The 16,724-nt window shown below is 44.6% G+C and overlaps 1 non-coding gene and 1 pseudogene across 1 annotated transcript; one reads left to right on the top strand and one right to left on the bottom strand.

The window, feature by feature from the left end:
* Positions 1-1,018: 1,018 nt before the first annotated feature.
* Positions 1,019-1,144, top strand: LOC120099017 (small nucleolar RNA SNORA17). Its single transcript, XR_015646063.1, has one exon. It is a non-coding gene; the product is annotated as a small nucleolar RNA SNORA17 (small nucleolar RNA).
* Positions 1,145-6,484: 5,340 nt separating this feature from the next.
* LOC120099073 (small nucleolar RNA SNORA29) lies at positions 6,485-6,611 on the bottom strand (annotated as a pseudogene).
* Positions 6,612-16,724: the final 10,113 nt, after the last annotated feature.

Below are 16,724 nucleotides of genomic sequence, written 5' to 3'. Positions count from 1 at the left end.
CATAAGTTAGTGAGGGAACCGGTCGCCTCTGCAGTGCATCCTGCAGCCATTTTATTTCCCGAGCACAGCACGTGTGCCAGCATTTGGCTAGCATCCTGAGCACAAGGTAAACCTGAGAGTCCACCTCTGACACAGCGCCCTGAACTCTCGTGTTACGTGGGGACTGAGGCCATGAGATGACTGTTAGTGTTACTATGTACTCTGGGAGCAGGCTAAGGTTTTAAAAAGGAATTTAAAGATTTGATCTTTTAAAGAAGGTGAGTCTGGTGCTTTTTAGACTTTTGAAATGTTATGTGTTTGAGCAATTAGTATTTTTCTTCACAGTCGCTTTGTTCTGAAAAGCATTTGCAGTGTTTTCAAAGATAAAACGAGAGCACATTCATTTCCCTTCGAATACAAATATGGTTTAACTTGTATTCATTCACGTTAGTGGCAATGTATCTACTTTAATTTTCTTAAGAAAAAGTGGGTAGATTAAAAATATATTAATATATGCGAGTCATGGTTTCCACTCTAGCAGCTTAAAAATTACGTTAGGGAGAATTGCAAACATTCGTAGCAAGGAAACAAATCATAAACCAAATCCCTCTATCTGTCACCCCAGCTCCATCAATTGTGGTCAGTTTTTTAACCGTAAATTATGATCCCTTGACAATGGGTATATGATAATTAAATTGATTCAGAAAGAACCGAAGTACTCAATAAGTCTCAAAGAAATTGAATGACTGATTAAAACATTGAACTGTTGATCAATATGTATTGATAGTTCTATTCCTAGATTTTTACATCGGATACAATACTAATGTGTACTTAAAACATATAAAGAATATATATCATTAAAGTATAGACCACATGAGGGATGTACACTCCAAAAAAAAAAAATAAAGGATTCTTTTAAGTGCCAGAGTTCTCAGAAACACTTCTAATAAACCTGAGTAAGTGCAAAGTAATCCCCACATGATCACCAAAAGAGTAAATAAACAACATTTTTTTTTTCCTGTCAAAAATTGAAAACAACCCTGCCCCTAGAGGCATTGCAGGTGTGGCTGCTGTATCACACGCGTGTCAGTAAGTGGCAGAGAGGAGAGAGGCTATGTCTACACCCAGCGTTCTGCTCTGTAAACATCATTAGTAGCCTAACATTTCCTGAAAAAAGCAAGCCTGAGACAACCGCCAGTCTGCCTCCACATGGGCCTGGTTGGGTTCCCAGGGCTGGGGACAAGCTGGAGAAGAATGGAACTCTGCCTGGGGCCCTCTAGGCCCAGCGGGAGCAAGCCAGAGACCACAAGAAACCCTCCTGGGACCAAGGGCCCCCGTAGAGGTGAGTTTGATACACATGACCCCCACATAGAACCATGTCACCAGGCTTGGGAGAGGAGAGAGCCCAAGATGACCACCAGCCCGATACTGTGGAACCCAGATAGTGAGTTAGCCTACAATGACCACCAGTCCAACCCTGCACAGGCCTGGGGGGATAAGAGGGTGGGGCAGACCGTGCCTGAGATGCTCACTGCCCTGTGCATGGCACTCCTGAGATGACCCCAGACACTCAGAGTCCCTGGGTGCCACTAAGAGAAGTAAATAAGTAGTGGAAAAATGGAAGAGAAAGAGGAGGATGTGGGCACAACAAAGAGGGCAGAACTGGAGATGTGAGGGTAGGGAGGAACAGCCTGATGTGAATAGCAGGTGGGACCATGGCGGGGTCCTCCCCCTGCTACCACTGGGGTCCATTACTGGAGTCCATGGCCCAGCAGCAGCAGAGCTCTATTAGCTCTAAAGGCTAGGTGGATGTCCCTGATCTGGACTGCTCACCAGGGACATGTTGATCTCTGAATGTTGTGCTGAACTGGTCCTACCCCTCATCTGGGCATCAGAGAAGAGCTGGCCGTGTCGTGAAAGCAGGAGAGCTGACTTCACCACTAGTCAGCAGTAGTACTCAGGAGAGGGGCCCGCACACCACCCGGGGAAGCACAGCAGAGCTGGCCCTGGGTCTGGGAGTTTTGGGTAAGTCAGCCTCGAGTGGGAGAGCAACTTGTCTCCTGTGCACGGGCTAAGGGAGAAACACCTCCTCTCTTCTTGCCACCTGCACCAGGCAGGAGACTTGGCCCTGGGATTATGAGATCAGGAGAGCTGGCCTTGCCCCTTACTTGGTGTAAAACTCAGTAGAGCAGGCCCTGCACCTTGCCTGAGACTCAGGAGAGCAGGCCCTGCACCTTGCCTGAGCAGCACAGTAGAGCTGACCCTGGTGGCAGGGGCATAGGTGAGCCAGCCTTGAGGATGTGAGCATGGGAGAGCTGGCTCTGCTATTTGTCTGCTGTGTGGTGACATGGGTGAGGGAGAGTTGTCTCCTTCACCCCTTGCCGTCCTTACCCCTCACCTACTCCAGCACTCATGAGAGTGGGCCTGGGCAGCATAGTAGACCTGGCCCTGGGTGTAGGGATGTGGGTAAGCCAGCTCCAAGGGCATGAGCCTAGGAGAGTTGGCCTTGCCTCTTGTCTGCTGTGTGGTGGTGTTGACGAGTGAGAGATTCCCCTCCGCTCCCTTTTGCCCTCCACACCTGAAGCTGACAGGAGAGCGGACCCTATCCCTCACCTGCTGCACCTCACCTGGGCGTCACAGAAGAGCTGAGCCCAGATGTGGGGATTGCAGGTGCACTAGCCCTGAGGGCATGAGCCTGGGAAAGTAGACCCTGACTCTTGTCTGCTGAGCAGTGGCACTGATGAGGGAAAGAAGCCCCCTTCCCCTTTCTTGTCCCTCTTTACCTAGGGCAGATGGTAGAGTTGGCTCTGAGGTCATGAGAGAACTGGCCCCGCCTCTCACCAGTGTTAGCATTCAGTAGAGCAGAGCCTGTACCTCACCTAGTAAGTACAGTAGAGCTGGCTCTGATGGCATGGGTGTAGATGATCCAACCCTGAGGACATGAAAGTAGGAAGGCGGCTTACTCTGCCCCTTGCTAATGGCAGCACTGAATAGGCCAGCCAGAGCAAGAGAGGAGAGCTTGCCTCAGCAGTGTAGGTGAGAGAGAGCAACAGGCTGACCAGCTCAGATACCTCTCTGGCCCAGATCCAGGGCTTTGGATTGGCCCACCCAACATGTACCCCATCAATGAACTGCTGGAGTGTGTGAAGGGGCTGGTCCTACAGATCTAAAACTACAGGATCTCCATGACACAAGGCAACAACAGGATATCTGAGAGGAGCCCCACATTCCAGTCTTTTAGTGTAGCAGAAGCCAGAAGCTGTTGTGCCAGGAAGTGTTCGTGAACCCTAAAAGACCACAAAGGCGCCAACTCCAATGTAATCACTTTAGGGTCTCTTTATTACCCTAAATAAGTAAGTGAGTAAGGGCTTCTCACCGCAGGCCCGCAGGACAGTTTGGTGAAGCCGCCCCAAACTCTCATTGGGACAAGGTTTTATAGAAAATGGAAGTAAGGGTGGTGGTGGGGGAGGCCCGGCCCAGCACATGTCTAAGGAAATGTCTGTTGTAAGCCGGCAGGTGGGTGCTCTGAAGCAAGACGATATATAATCACGAATGGTCCGAAAGTGCATCTGAAACAATCTGACTATCCTTTAATCAACTGTTGCTAGGAAGCAGCTAGGGAGTGACTCTGGCCAAGAATGAGCCATGGGGTCCTTCCTGGTACATGGGTTTAGCTGCAGGTCAACATCTCTGGCTTTTAAGATGGGAATCCCAAGGTGGAGTAGGTTTAGTCTCTCCTTCTCCCCTTTCTCTGGTCACTAGAATGCCCAATCATGGGACTTCCTGAAGCTTATAGGCTTTGTTATGGAGGGACTGGTAGTGACTTTTTATTATCATCTTAGTCTATCATAATGTTTACTTTGTGACATCAGGGAGGTTATCTCAGTGCCAGTGTCAGCTATATCTAATCTTATGAAAACATCTAGTAATAAGGCTATGTCTTTATGACTCAGCTAATTCAGGCCTGGATGTATTGGTGACCTGAAAGGACTGGACCATCATATTTTAGAGGGGATCAGGTTTGTCATTGTCCAGTTCTTGTGGTATCTCTGGGGCTTAGGTAGGGGCCCAATCAGTGGGAGACTGAGGGAGTCTTGGGGCTGAGTTTCCTCCCACTGGTCTGGGTCATCTTTGACTGTAAATGGGTCTTATTACCTCTTACCAGAACAAAGAACTCATTGCAATGAGCGTTTACAAGCAAAGGAGTGTGGTCAAAAGTGTGTACTATGGGACACACTGTGGCACACTATATTTTCCACAATGAGATTTTTTTTCCCTCTGTTGGGAGACAGGTTGTATGGGTGGAGGAAATGTATGAGGTGGTGGGAGAAGATGGGTGGGATTGGAGTGCATGATGTGAAGTTTACAAAGAACTAAAAAAGATGTTTTTTTTTAAACTGAAAACATCAGATATCTATCACCAGTGGAACACTATGCACTAGTGAAAATTAACAAATTACAACCATGTGGGGCTGTTTGAAGGGCTCACACTTGTTGTTGAACAAGAGACATTCAATGCACAATGTATACATTTGTGTGATTCCATTTGTAGGATGTTCAAAAACAGACCTAACTAATTTATTGTATTAGTAATGGGCACAGAGGTCTTTGGGGACTGTGGTAGCGATTCCAAGTTATCAACTTTACTATTTCCAGGATGAGCCACGATTCAGAAATGGAGGGCACACCTGTGATCCAGATCTTGAGACTGGAAGACACAGGCTTTTGATCTGGATCTGGAGGCATAGTGGCCATGAAAAGCTTAGACCCAGGCATGGTACACACCTTGAATCCCAGGAGACAGAGGCAAGCAGATCTCTGAGTTCAAAGCCAGCCTGGGACAGAGCAAGTTCCAAGTAAAGAAGAGCTTAGATCCAGGCCTGGTGATACACACTTTTAATCTGAGCCATGCCTTCTGCTGGAAGTCTATGGAAGGACAATGGAAGAAGGAAGGTTTCTTCTTTGCTTCTTGTACTTACTTGCCAGCACTTCTATTGGAGCCTACTTCTTCAGGATTCCAGCTTATACAGAAAACCAGCTGAAACACCTAACCTCGTGGGACCAAGCGACTACTAGATTCTTGGACTTCCCATCACAGCTGCCCATTGTTGGGTTAGTTGAACTGCAGACTGTAAGTCCTTCCAATAATTTCCCTTAATATAGAGAGACATTCCATAAGTTCTGTGACTCTAGAGAACCCTGAGTAATACAGGGACCTAATCGTGTTACTTTTTTTAAATCTAAGAGCTTGTTAATGGCTGGGGTTGTAGCTCAGAGGTATACTATGTGCCTACCATGCCCAGAACCCTGGCTTCAATCTCCCGGTATTGCAAACTAACAGACACTTGTCACAAGGCAGCTTTAGTGGCATTCTAAGGGAATAAAGGCTGCAGACAAAGTTTGTGGGGTGGATGTACATGTGTGGAATGAGCTAGCTAAGAGGGCTGCTAACTGACGTTCACAGAACTGAGAATTAGCAATAACATGGCCATTGTAGAACTCAGTGTGTAACTTGTTCTGACAAGAAACCACTTTGCGTGACAATCTATAAAATGTCCTTGGCACCATGACTGCATGCTCTTGAGTATGGTCCTGTGTATCTTCCTTTGTCCTTAGGTTCCTCTTCACACTTTGGAGAGGGCACAAGGTCCTTGCGCTCACAGATAAGTCCCAGGGAAGCTGGGGATATTAAACATGCGCAGATGTTAAACAGCAGAAGTTTGGTAATTTTCTCCCTGGGAAGCTGGGTGTGGATGTAGTTAATATCCTGGTGATCTGTGCTCTCTGTAAGGTCAGCCACACCGAATCTACCAGAGTATTAAGCCTATCCCAGACTTTTCCCTCCTTCTAGAACTTGATCTTGAGCATTGTTTCTCAGTTGGTAGAGCCCATTCTTGTAGGCAATGCCACGTGTACTTTATAACAGCCTGGGTAATCTCTGTGCTATCTGTAGGGCCACACCATTCCTGTCACCTCAGACTTTTATGTCCATCTCAATCATTCTCCCTAGACCCTTACCTTGAGTGTTGTTTCTGAGTCAATAAGAACCATATGTACTCTGTAAAACAGAATTTCAACATAAGAATGTCTACATCTCTGTTGTTTACACGGGATTGACTAAATTGTCATCAGGAAACATTTTTTCCCCAAAATTGTGCCATGTTGAAACATGACTATAATAAACTGCCCAGTGTCAGACTAAAAGTTTGAACTAACACTGGCGACTGAGTCATGTTGAACTGGATTTCCTTGTTGTCTTAAAACTCTGCTGGTCATGCAGAGACCCCCAAAATCCTTTCATCTCTGCTCCCAACCAAAAACTTGAGCCTAGAAGTGCATTCACCTGTGAAAATTCATTCTGTTGTATATCCTTTTTAACTGTATACTGTCAGTGAAGTTTTACATCACAAAATTATATCTGAAAGATACTTGTTTCTCATAAGGAAATAAAACATGCATGCAACACTGCTCTTGGTTTTTTTTTTTTTTTTTTTTTGTTTTTGTTTTTTTTCTGTTCAGCCATTTCATATAGAGGAAAGACACGGAACAACTCCCCCTCTTCAGATCACGGCACTTTTCATCTATCCCATAAGCATAGCCACTAAACTACTGCTCTTGGTTTTAACAGAAAGGTTTGAGTTAGCAAATACAGTTAACAGAGTGAAATTTAGCTTTTTCCAGAAGTGCAGGACTTCGACTTGAGAAATTGAACTAGGATGTGGGAGATGTAGGCTCTTACCCCACTATAGGAAACAGTACTTCCTGATAGACTGTAGCAATGAAACATTGTCCTCTTTCACCCCACTATAGGAAACAGTACTTCCTGCTACACTGTAGCACGTGAAACATTGTCATCTTTCAGTAAGGCCATCAGAAGTCTGGTCACATACTAATCTTTTTCCTGACAGTAGTTTTCATAGCTGACCGCTCTGAGCCCTTTCTTCCCATGGAAAAGGAATAGAGATATTTATTGACTTACAACAGGGGTAGGTCCCCCGACCAGTCATTAGTTGGAACCTGATCTGTAGGACATGATCACTTAGAGCTACAGATGGTCCATGTTCACCAGGATGATTAGAAGTTGCCACGGTCCAGAATCCTGAGAATTGTGACACATCTTCCTGGTCTTGGGAAAGATCAAAGTTTTCTTCACTTTATTCTTGCAAAGTATCTTTTGCTAACTGCTCTTGCTTCTTGTGACATCAAATAGTCACTGATCTTAGCAGATGCATACATACCATGTTGGCTCTGGGTAAGCAATCTTTTATTTTGATCTTTCATACTGATATCAGAATATGGATAAATTGCAAATTTGATCCTAGTTTATTTTTATTTAACTTCTGCCCTGATTCATTGGCTAAGTGAGGTTATTTTCTTAGAAAGCTGAAAATTCCCTTGTCTCCCATAAAGAGAGTCTTAGTGACTTCCATTTCTTGTCTTGCCTCTGCCTCTAATAAAGCATCATCTTACTGAGCAGTGGGGGGATTGATTATTTCCTTGTAGGCCTATGGTGTTAAGAAAGACTTCATTTTCTGAGGAGGTGTTCAAACACCACTGTGTGTTTGTGAAGTGGTTTTATTTATTTATTTTTTTTTAACATTCTCGAGTTCTTTATAAGAAGAACTTTGGTTCTTTCTCTTAATTTATGTCCTTACTTTGAACGTAGATTATCCATTATTCTGCTGTTTGTCAGGATTTGTACATTTTTCATTTTAACCTCATTTTCTGCTTCATGGGTTTCCATTCTGAGATGGAGATAAATCATGCTGTCCCAGCCCCTTTGTAGTGTATTAATCATCTAGTTCTCCTCGATGGGCTGCCCATGAGGTTGCTGGTTCACATCTGCTCCTTCCTCTCTCATGGGTCGCATAGCCCACTTCTATTTTCCATTCCCATTCCAAATCAAAAGTAAAAGTTCTGTTTTACTTTCCTTGTGGCATTTCTCAGACTTATCACATGACATACTATGTGGATTTGGGAGACACTGTCATTTCTGTTTGTCTTGGGTGTCTCAGAGTATTTCATATCTTTCCTTTACCCTGAAGGAGAGCAGTGCCCACCATGACCTCCTAAACTCATTCCTTCAAGCCTGACTTCTCATGAGATCACATGACTCGAGTGTCTTCAGGGCACAGACAACCTGATTTCATTTGTCAGCTAATCCACAGGTAAACCCAGCGGGATTTGCTGTGGTACGATAGAGAGGGAGATTTATTTGCAAAGCAAATGAAAATCAATGAACAAAACTTTTATGCTCTCATGACAGGATGACCAGAGAAACTCGTTTTTAAAATTGTGATTCTTTTCTGAGATCGCTGTGTGGTAATGCATGCGTTTAACCTCAGAACTCAGGACATGGAACAAGGAGGGTCAGGAGTTCAAGGTTATCCTCAGCTACAGAACAAGTTTGAGGCCAGTCATGACTAGGTAAGACACTCTCAAAAAACAAAGACAAAAATCATGCATCTATATTAATATAGTTCCCGAAGACATGATCACTTATGAAGTAACCATAAAATGTCTTTTCCATTAAAGGTAGGAACTATTAATGTCTTGTATAGGCAACCTGACAGTGTATTTCTAGTTATACTGCCTTAGTTACATAATAGTATTATTGATTATTATATGTAACTGTACATGTAGTTACATAATAGCAGCGTTGCTATGCTCTCATAGTCCTTTGCATTTTGGGTGGACGTGGTAAGCAATCCTGTCCCAGAGAGAGAGAGCGAGAGAGAGAGAGAGAGAGAGAGAGATTGCTGAGTTTTGTTTTGTTTTGTTTTTTTTATCCCAAGTCACCCTTTTGGAGGCCGTTGGACAGTTTTTGGTTGGTTTAGTTTGGTTTTTCCTCAAGACTATGGTTTCTGCTGTCCTTTCCGCAGACAAGAGCATTGTAAGAGTCATTTGTAGGTACTTTAAACAGTGTCTGGTGGGGCAGGATGAGCAGGTGGTGGCCTGAGCCTCCCAGTGACAGGAGGACCAGCCCTACTCATCAACACCATGCTCCTTCCCCACCCACCTGTCACTGCCTTGTTCTCTCTGGTTCCGCTTCTCGCCGTGCCCTGACACTCGGTTCTGCCATGTGTTTTTCTCCATGGACCTCCCTTCTAAGCCTTCGTTTTTCTCCATTAAAGCTTCCGATTCACCCTGGAAGACATTTTCCCCCGAGCTCACTTTAGACAGCATGTGATTCTCCAAGAGACTGATTCCTGTTGAGTCCAGTCTCAGTGGACTTTGTGCTTGATGGTGTTTCCCTCAGACTTCTGCACTACTGCCTTGACATGCATTTGGCCTGACATCAAGTCATTTGCTTAACTTTTTGTGTTTTGATGCTCTTGTTCCAGGCAGGGTCTTGCTATGGGATCCAGGTTAACTTGAAACTTGCTATATAGCCCAGGATGACGCAGAATTTGAGATCCCCATGTTTCAGCTTCCACAGTGCTGGGATCACTGGTGAGCACCACCAGCTGGCAAACTGTTTAAAACTCCCCTTCAGTGCATTTGATCCTCATCCCAGGCCTGTGCCTAACTCACTCCCAAGCTACCAACCATAAAACCCTAATGGCCAACCTAAGACCCAAATAAATTATGTTCTCCCTTTGCATGAGTTTCCTTCAAATGAGCCAATCCACAGTACCCAAGGGCTTTCCTTAATAATTGTAGTCCCTGGGCCAACTAGCCTGAGAGCAGAGTAGAAAGAAACCACCATGATAAAAATCATAGCAATAGGGGCTGGAGAGATGGCTCAGTGGTTAAGAGCACTGACTGCTCTTCCAGAAGTCCTGAGTTCAATTCCCAGCAACCACATGGTGGCTCACAATCATCTGTAATGGGATGCGATGCCCCCTTCTGGTGTGCATGAAGATAGCTAGCCTGTACTCATAAAATAAATAAACGTTAAAAAAAAATCACAACAATTTCCCTCTGCTGATTTGGCGCCCACTCTGTAGCTGTTGTTTAGTTTCCCTTTGGTACATTAAACGTGCCTCTCGCAATCCCCTTCAACAAAAGGGTTCATCTTTGTTGTCCTCTTGTAATGTGTGTGTTTATGATCTTTGCTTTAGAGTCATTCGTGGTATAAGTAACACGATGTAGCACATTCACATAAATGCGTCCCTGCCACTTATCTCAATTGAAGTTCTATGTGGGTGTGTTTTAACATTATCATAATCAAAACCTATCTTCCTTCTAGTTCTCTGTCATGCACTAATAAAACAAGCCTCCCAAACTAGTAGTAATCTCAGTGCTAGGCTCTTTCTTCTCCTGCAGCCTTGTCTATCTAACCATCCCTCCCACAACCCTGTGTCTTTATTAGCCACATCTCCCCAGAGTACTGAGTCCCAGATGGACCATGTGAACAACCTCTTGGCACTTTGGTTTATTCTGTGTTCTGCTTCCAGAAAACCTTCCTAAAAAGTTTTATGCTCAATCTCACTAGAGTCTGCTTTAAACAGTTCATGGTTTCACTGTCATCTCCGATGAATTCTAAACATTTCAAATGCCAAGCAAGGGTTTTCCCAGCAAGGACACCAAACACAGACTTCCTCCTCAATGGAAGATTCCCCTCTCTTGGCACTTAATCATTTCTTTGAGTTAATGTGCATTGATGGTTGGATCCCTTCGAAGCCGACCCTGAGACAGAGATTGGAAAGCAGGACTTTCATTAAGCTATGCTTGAATAAAATCCAACAGAAGGGCAAGAAGTGGAGAGAGGCTGAGGGAAAGATTCGGTATATGGCGTATAGAGCTAGCATGTATGGAAAGTTGTGGGTCCCCCACCCAATCAGCCATTGGGTATTGGCGATCTCAGGATGCAGAGAAGCTGAGGGGCAGAGTCTCCGGCTGCAGTTAGTATGGTGGGTATAAACAGCCTGGGAGATTGAGTCAGAGGGAAGCTCATTTGTTGAAATAGTAAGGGTGTTTATATAGCTACTGGGGTGGGAGGGTAGGACACAGGAGGAGTGCTGCAGCAGTGGGAGAGGCCTGTCAAAAATATCAGCTAGATTAGCAGATTGCTGGTCATGTGATTTCTGAGAAGCTAGTTCTCTGGAGGGGAAGCCTAACTAGCTTTGTCAGGATGTGGCCTTTGTTTCTAAGTTGTTGAGTAGGCCTAAGCCTTATTTGGGTAGGGAGTGGCTCCACTCCTGCAATGTTTTCTGAGAGCTGTTTTGAGTGCTGTCCCAGGTATAGGCAGTGCTCTACCAACCCTCATCTGGCCTGGAAACCCACAGAAAGTGGTAAATGTTTAAGATCAGTTCCCCTCCCCCTCTGAGTTCCAAGCAAATGACACTGTGAGAATGAGTCTCAGCCCAGCTCCCTGGGTTTCACCTGTGACCACAGCTTCTGTAGTGGGGATTTCTGCAGACCATGGACACTGTCTTGATGCTGGAAAGTGAATGGTAACAACCTTCAGGTAAAGAAGGTGTTAAATTCCCTCTCTGCATAAAATTCAGACCATTTTCTTCCACCTTTGGATGTGCATTGTTCTGGGTTTCTCTAGTGTGTTATTTCAGGATAGTTCATAACTTTCTGACAGGTAGGACTGTCATTTACACATGTGCATCTCCCTCCCTCCCTCCCTCCCTCCCTCCCTCCCTCCCCCCCTCCCTCCCTCTCTCCCTCCTGTTGCTATATTTACTTTCTTGGGCTAAAGGCAGACACACACCTCCATTTTTGTTACTCTTACACCTCAGCATGGTATACTGGGATTCATCTCCTAAGGAAACAAAGCCATGTAGTGCAGCTTTTCATTTGTGTCCTCGATGAATTGCAGGCTGTCTCCTCTCCACAGAAGATAAATCCACGAGTGAAGTTGTCCAGGGTGGAAAAACAATAGGCCCCCTCTAACCATTCTCAGTGCTAGTTTGACATTTTTCTGCTTCCCTTCCCTTGCCACTTGCTGGATTCCCGCCCCGCCCCTCCTCCTCCCTCCCGCCCCAACCCATTTACCTTTCATGACTCTGTCAAAGGTAAAAAGCTAACCCATGGATGAGCCAGCGATTCCCTGACAAGGCTTTGTAACAGTTCTGGGAGCCCTTCCTGAAAAACAGCAGTGTCATCTGGGAGATTCAAGTTTCAAGTAGACAAGGTGGCTGCTCTAAAGCCAAATTAATGAGGGAGGTGCTCAAAGGCAGGGCCGCTTAGACGCTCTGTGAGAAGTATGCACAGGGGCTGGAGAGATGGCTCTGTGGCTGAGAGTACCGGCTGCTCTTCCAGAGGTCCCAAGCTTGACTGCAAACACCACGCTGAGACTCAACTGTCTGCAACTGTAGTCCCAGGGCATCTAACACCCTCTTCTGGCCTCACAGGGACTGCACACAGGTGATGCATAGGCATGCACACAGGAAAAACATCAGACACATTCAAGTCAATGAATGAAATTAAAAGGAAATATATGGACAGCCAGTGTGCCCAGTGCTGTTGAAGGTTTAGAATACAGCTGTGTCAATCACAGTTGTTTAACTCATTTCATGTCCCTTTGACAGAAAAGGGCACTTTATCCACAGTTCCGAGGTTTAAGAGCTGGTATCACTACCTGCCTGGTGCTGGTGACAGCCTCTGGCAGCATCAGGACATGATGGATGGTGTCCCAGTAGGGCTGGGGAAATGGCTCAGCAGTTAGCAGCACTGGCTGCTCTTTCAGAGGACCACTAAGTTCAGTTCCCGACACTTATCTGTAAGCTACACCTTTCAAGTGTAAGCCCCATGACTTAGTTACACACACACACACACACACACACACACACTAGGTCCTGACCTCTTTAAGGCTGGCTCTGCCACCTTCTGATATTTCAATACTGAGACCAATCTTTTGTATATTAATGTTACACCCAAAACACAGCACAACCTCATGAGGCCACTTCCCAGATCTAAGACGTCCTGCTCAGCATCACTAAGGTGTTTTCCGTATGCCGTCCCTCATCACTTTCCTTATACAGATCAAAAACTTAGGAAAAACAGACTCAGAACTTAAAATTTAGTTGAATTGCTTCACATGAGAAGGCATCGAATTTAAAAATTCTTATTTTTAATAAGCACAGGAAAAGTGAATCCTTCCAGCCAGGGCCTGGAGATCAGAGCACACACATGTATCTTTTCCTTTATTTTATTTATTCTAGAGCTGGGTTTTTGCTTGTCGCCCAGGCCAGCTTCAGACAGCTCTTTTCTACCACCCCATGCCTCATCATGCCAAGTATCTGGGATTGCAGTTGTGTATCGTGGTACTTGATTTTTAAAGATTTCATTTTCTAAATCATCAGACTTCCTCCTTTTAAAAATTGACATTTATTTTTAAAATTGCTTGAGATACACAGAAGGATGTTAAGGTAAGCACAGGTACTACTTAGTCCAGCCTGTTTCCCTGGCTGTCAACAACAGTAAGGAGTAAGGAGCCAGTTGTAAATGTGACTTTTATTCCCAGATGTAATCGTTGCCTCTGAGACTTACTGATGAATAAGTTCACCCTTTCTAGCTCTTACTTAACTCTGGCTGGCCAGTTCAACCCAGCTCTTCTGGCCGAAACTCCTCTTCAAGCTGACTGATTCAAACTGGCTTCTCTTGCTTTCCCACTGAATTGCTCTGCTTGGCCCCATACTAACTTTGACAATGTGCTCTAATCTGGTTCCTTCTCATCCTCTGGCTCATTCTATCTTCACCTACAACCTGTCCCCATATAACTGTTCTGGTAAAACTTCCTCCTCTCTCTTTCTCTCCCTGTGCTGCTCTCTTAAGTCACCTCTCTTTCCTGTGCTATTCTCCTGTGAGTTGGGTGCATTCAATCTATGACTTATTCTGTCAAATCTTTCTCTGATTCATCACTTTGTCTTCCCCTCAATTAGTCACTTTAAAACATAGCCATACTTCCTTCTGTAAATTTCACTTTCACTGTTTGGGACTAAAAGTGTGTACTAAGGGTTTGCCTGTATTCCAGTCAGATCATACTACAATCCAGTCTACCGTCTAGCTGGATCACATAGACCTAGGAGGTCTTTCGATGTGATCCCTTGCCAGAGAAGGCATGTTGCTAGATCAAAATTCCTCTACAGCCAGTATAGTAACTGTGCTATTTGTTCAGATTTTGTGATGAGAGGACAGAGTCAGCAAGAAACAGGCCAACAAATTGGCAGTTTGGGGGGACTAGGCTTAAGTTTCTGTTTCCCAGAAATGAGGGCCCAGATCCAGGAACCTGTGGTTAGCCAACTATAGCTTGGGGCAGCCCATCTGAGGACACCTTGTCATCTGGCCTGATGGAAGAATAGGCAGCTAGAATGAATAAGCAGCCTCCTGGGAAGTCTCTAGAGCCTAACCAATTGTAGAATCAGACAGACCACCTAGAGATACAGCTAACCAGTCAAAGTACATGGACACAGACCCCTCTCTGGAATTCCTCTAAATGATAGTACAACCTGGGCCTGCAAGTCCACCAGAGGTCTCCATTCCCAAATGGGAAGACCTTGCATGCAGGAAATTCAGCTGAATAAGCACTCTTTGCTTTTGCCTCCTGCTTGAGTCTGGGGTATCATTCTTCAGTGATTCTTGGACCCTAACTGTAAGTTTTTATCTTATGCCCCTTTCAGCCTGGTTAGTAATGTTGCAGGTGTCTGTTTGCTGTGACAATACCTTAGACTTCCTAAGGAATAAAACCAGGCTTGGCTTGGAGAGGGTTTCTGAGAGAAGGGGTATTTGAGAGCATTGAAACAAAGGATTTGTAGTCAAATTGTGGGTTCAAGCTGACAGCCTATGTTCTGCTTGAGACAGCTATCCAGATTGCTCGCTCTCTCTCTCTCTCTCTCTCTCTCTCTTTCTCCCTCCCCCCCCCCCCTCTCTCTCTTTCTCTCTCCTCTCTCTCTTCCACTGAGATAGTTCTCCAAATAGTTTTCTTTCAGTACTCTAAAAAATTCTCTGGATAGCTCATCTCTTGAAGATCATAAGCCCAGTCTTTTATTTTACATATCAAGTCATTTACTCCAGGTTCCCTTTTGATTCTCCTATGTATGAGCATCTCATGACCATAGCTTCTTGATTCTCAGGAGACAAGTCAGCACATTTTTTTTTAACATTGCAGAAGAATTTAGAGATTTGTCTGTCTTTGTTAAACACAGATGATAAGCTAACTGGGGGGACCCCACCCTGAAATTACCATTTCTATCATGCCTGGGCCTGAACCTGACCTCTGTGTTTTCCAGACCTTGAACTGAGGAATCTGTCTGCCTTTATAAGCATAAACAAAAAAAAAACTTAGCTGGGTGGGATCCTGTGATCACCACTCCCCAAATCTCTTTATCTTCTTTCTTAATATTTTTTTGACAAGATGGTTCACAGTGTAGCTCCTTTTGTTCTTTTAGATACGTGAAGCCTCTTACATAATTAATATTGAATTCTTATATTTTACATAGCTGAAAAATTATATATTTTTGAACTCATGTTTTCAGAGTTCTTTCCCACAGCCTTAAGTGCTATCCTGAAGGTCCCAGCACTTACCATTTTACTGAGACATTAGCCACACCTTTGCCTCCTAGACTCATGCTGTCTCTGATTATCATGGAGTCATTAACGTGGGAGCACATTCCTCGAAGAAAGAATGTAAAGTACGATATCCAAACAAGCCATCTGTCCACAGCAGCCATCAACACTGGTGGAGGCCCACGCCCTGTTGGCTCTGTTCCAGGGGCAGGACCCATGCCATTCCAGCCCTACCAAGGCCATGCTGGACCTGGTAGTGCCCATCTATTGAAATTTTAAAATTATAAATATTTTAATGCGTTTTAGCATGACATTTCCATACCCGAATATAGTGTGTGCTAATTAATTTAGCCTTCACTGTTACACTGACAGCTCCAGTTTCAGGAAGTCACTATTCTACTCTCAGGTCAACTTTCTTTAATTAACAGAAGGACCTTGGCTTGGTCCAGGTTCCTGAGAGGGGGGGGGTCTGAGAATGGTGGGGAAAAAAAACCAAAATGACTCAAAATCAAACCTGGGTCCAAGCCAGCTGCCTATGTTCTGCTCAAGATGGGTCCCTTGACAGCTTTCTGTAGATAGCTCTTGGCTCTGTAGTCTGCTTGAAATAGCTTCTCAGATTGTTTTCTCTCTCTCTCTCTCTCTCTCTCTCTCTCTCTCTCTCTCTCCCTCTTTCTCTCTCTCTCACTCTGTGATCTGCTCTGCATAATCCTTTTCTGATATTCTTAAAAAACTCCCTTTGCTTGATAGTCTAAAAAAATTCTCTGGTTGAGACAGCTCTCTCTCTCTCTCTCTCTCTCTCTCTCTCTCTCTCTCTCTCTCTCTGTGTGTGTGTGTGTGTGTGTGTGTGTGTGTGTCTATCTCTCTGTCTCTCTGTTATCTCTGTGTCTCTGTCTCTCTCTCTCTCTCTGCTGGTAAAAATTCTAAAAGCTCTCTGGACAGCTCATGGGCTGACCAAAGTCAGAAAAGCTGCTATAAAAAATTCGTGAGTCTTCCGACTAAGTCAGAAATCCTGTTTTAAAAAATTCTAAAAGCAATTCTTGGGTTTTCTGATTAAAATCAGAAAGCCGAAAAACATTCTAACAGAGCTGTGCTAGTTCTCTAAGTAATTCTTGGGATTTCCGACCAAGGTCAGAGATTCCATTAGAAGAAATTCTAAAAGAGCCGTGCTGGCTTTCCAGAGATCTTCAGACTGCTCAGCTCTAGTTACAGAAAAATTCTAAGAACTGCTGTCACTTTCTTCTGCTCATCTCATGCAGACTAAAAGCCCAGTTCCTTTTTTTTTT

The sequence above is a fragment of the Rattus norvegicus genome, chromosome 20 (genome assembly GCF_021556685.1).
Source record: "Rattus norvegicus strain SHRSP/BbbUtx chromosome 20, alternate assembly SHRSP_T2T, whole genome shotgun sequence".
Taxonomy (NCBI): domain Eukaryota; kingdom Metazoa; phylum Chordata; class Mammalia; order Rodentia; family Muridae; genus Rattus; species Rattus norvegicus.
Note: the sequence above shows the minus strand (reverse complement) of the source record. Positions and strands in the feature narration are given on the sequence as shown.